This window comes from Myotis davidii, unplaced genomic scaffold, assembly GCF_000327345.1.
Source record: "Myotis davidii unplaced genomic scaffold, ASM32734v1 scaffold842, whole genome shotgun sequence".
NCBI classification, from domain to species: Eukaryota; Metazoa; Chordata; class Mammalia; order Chiroptera; family Vespertilionidae; genus Myotis; species Myotis davidii.
The window spans coordinates 546,652-549,860 of NW_006293540.1; the positions used below are offsets into that span (position 1 = coordinate 546,652).

Below are 3,209 nucleotides of genomic sequence, written 5' to 3' on the forward strand. Positions count from 1 at the left end.
ATGGCCTCTGCCTCTGTTGTCTCCCCAGCAGCGCGCACGCGCGCACACACACACACACACACACACACACACACACACCCCAAGGTCTGGTCCCTGAGCAGCACTGTCACAGCATGAAGGGCATCGTGATGTGCTTCTGTGCATGTGTCCCTGGTTAACCCCCACCCCCCCATGGTAAGGCCCTGGGTGAGGTGCTCCCTGCTGCGATATCTTGTCTGCACTAGAACGTGAGCGCCTGGAGGTCAGGGACTTTGTCCTGTTCTCTGCTGTATCTGCGGTGCCTGGCACATGTCAGCATTCAATAACCCAATGTGTGTTTAACTGCTTTTTCCCACATTTTAAAGTGATACAGTTTCCAAGTTGATAGGTGTTTATAAAAACCCTGTTGCCAGGGGTATGGGAAAATAGGGTGCAGTTGATGCAGAGGTACAGGCACGTGGGTGAAGTCCCGAGGCAGGGTCCAGTCCAGCTTGCAGTCCAACATGGGCACCTGAGTTTTCCTGAGTTCTGCGAGCCATTCTAGCAAATTAATCAAATCCAAGGGGGGAACATGAGAACCTCTGACTCGTAGCCAGTCTGTCAGAAGCACTGGTGACAGCTGTGTCACTGACTTGCAATCGGTATATGAGTGGGGCAGCCTTGTGGATGGAGCCCTCAACCTGTTGGATCACAGGGCAGACAGTGTCTGAGTTTAACTCAATTCTCAGACAGCTTGTTCGTGTCACAGAATTGTTGTTGGGGAATACTACATACCAGCGCACATACACACAAACATACACATAAATACACACGAACACATACACACACACATACACACCAATACACACACACATTGGGATTGGTCCAGAAACCCAAAAGACCAGGCTTCCTTCATTGTCAGCCTTGGCTAACATCACGGGAATGGTCTTCCATGAAAACACTCATCTTCTCCCACTTAGGCTGCATTCAGCCGTGAGGAGGAGACTATGCCTGTCGGTGATTTAAGAGGCTAATTTAAGAACAGCAGGCTGTCTCTTTAATTTTGATGTAAATATTTATAATGTTGGGTTTTTCATTTTATAAAACAGTAATTCACATAATAGAAAACTTGAAAAGTACAGAAAGGCAAAGAAAAGAAGGGAACAGTAACCACGATTCCCTCTAAATGTAGTTGCAGTGTGACCTCGCTGTGTGCGTGTGCGTGTATGTGTGTGCATGCACGCGCTTGTGTGTATGTGTGTGTGTGTGCATGCACGCGCTTGTGTGTGTGTGTGTGTGTGTGTGTGTGTGTGTGTGTGTGTGTTTCTACACACAGGCTTGAGAGATGTTTCTTCTGGTTAGGTAAAAGGTGAGAAAGTATATAATTTTCATTCTGCTTTCCTCACCTAACTTGATAAAACAACATTTTCCATGTTAATCCAACTATTGAGCATCGTTTTGATGGCTACATAATAGTCTCTTCCGTGGATGACGAGCTTGTATTGCACCAGTCTCCTAGTGTTGGAACATTTTAAGGGTGTCCCATTTTTCAGTTATAAATTCTGCTGCTATGAAGTGATAACTTCCTCCCAGTAATGGCTTTTCTCGAATCGCTGCCTTCTCCTGGCCACTGGGAATGTAGACCCTACCTAAGCTTGAGCAACAAAGACTGCGTGCATGGCGTGACTGTAGTGACAGGGTGGGGACCGTGTGAGGAGTGGGGGTGGCAGGGGAGCAGAGCATAGCTTATTGTAAAACAAAGCGGTTTTCCCATTTGATTATAATTGCACTGTGTAGTTACATACCATTTGGAAAATACACGTGTTCTAAATGTGTCTCAGCCCCAGTCGAAACTGACATGTATATTTAGGTCTCCTTGGACTCTAACCCTGTCCGCCCCCACAGAGCGTCTGATGTCTTGCAAATCTAGTCTGGTCCCTGGTATTTCTGGAGTCCCCAGGGGTTACCGCAAAGCGCTGCAGGTCTCCTAGCACCCTCTCTGGGTGCCCTGTCGCAGGCAGACCTGTTCCTGGTTGAAGACTTGAATATTGCCTCTGCTGGGGCCAGCCTGACCAGCTAGGGCGAAAGGAGAAGGAAGGAGTTAGTCACTTCCGTGGCATGACTGGGATCTCACACAGGTTCCCCTGGGCGCCCAGCTAGCACAGGAGGTAGTTCTCCCACCGACACGGCAGCCTCCGATGGTCTGGTTCACAGCTGGGCCCACACGTGCCGGCACACAGGTTCTAAATAACACTTGTGCTTTGAAGAACTTAATGTCTGGCCCCTCTGGCTGGAAATGCACACAGGCCACGTGCAGAGGGACCAGTGAGGTGACCGGCAAGGGCACAAGCCCAGAGTGCATGTCCACGGAGCAGAAACAGAAGACACCTGCTTCTTCATCGCCTGGCGCTTCCTCCCCACCTCCCACTGTCACCCCCTCGCCCCCCGCCCTGGGAGTACCCACCACCCTGTCCTCCTCGTGCCATTCCATTTACCTCTCCTCCTCGTTAATGGCTTATCTGGGGTCTGTCCCTCTCCAAGTTCCATGAGGGCAGAGACTGTCTTTTCTCATGGGATCCTCCGTGCCCTGCAGGCACCTGGCCCGAGCTTGTACTTGCTCCAAGACAGGCAAGGGAAGGGTGGGCAAGACCCTTCAGAATATGAATCCTCATGTAGAATAGTTTATCCCTCAAATCTGCCCCTGGGTTATTAAGAAGCTGGAAAATGTACCCAGTGGGTAAAAGGATATGGATGTACAGTAGAACCTCGTTTCTCAAACTTAATCCATTCCAGAGGCCTTTCAAGAGCAATGTGATCAAAACTGAATCATTTTTTCCCATTAGAAATAATGTAAATTGAATTAATCTGCTCCAGACCCACAAATGATTCCGTTTCAACCTTTCTTATATACAGTGCCAGAGGCCCGGTGCACGAAATTAGTGCATGGGAGGAGGGTCCCCTCAGCCCAGCCTGCACCCTCTCCAATCCAGGACCCCTCGGGGGATGTCCAGTTGCCAGTTTAGGCCTGATCGTTAGGATCGGGCCTAAACCAGCAGTTGGACATCCCTCTCACAATCCAGGACCGCTGGCTCCTAACTGCTCACATGCCTGCCTACCTGATCGTCCTTAACTTTCCCCCTTCCAGCCTGGTCACCCCCAACTGCCCCCCCCTGCTGGCCTGATCTTGGCCCCCACTGCCCTCCCCTGCCAGCCTGATCTCACCCCCAATGGCCCTTCCCTCTCCCCTTCAT

General features: G+C 50.4%; 1 protein-coding gene across 2 annotated transcripts in view; it reads right to left on the minus strand.

Moving 5' to 3' along the window:
• Nucleotides 1-1,211: 1,211 nt before the first annotated feature.
• APOL5 (apolipoprotein L5) overlaps nucleotides 1,212-3,209 on the minus strand; it is an 18,977-nt gene continuing 16,979 nt past the window's right edge. For both annotated transcript variants that reach the window (XM_015566204.1, XM_015566205.1), the window contains exon 5: nucleotides 1,212-2,034. The gene's annotated coding sequence lies outside the window, so the exon portion shown is untranslated. The remainder of the gene's footprint in view (nucleotides 2,035-3,209) is intronic.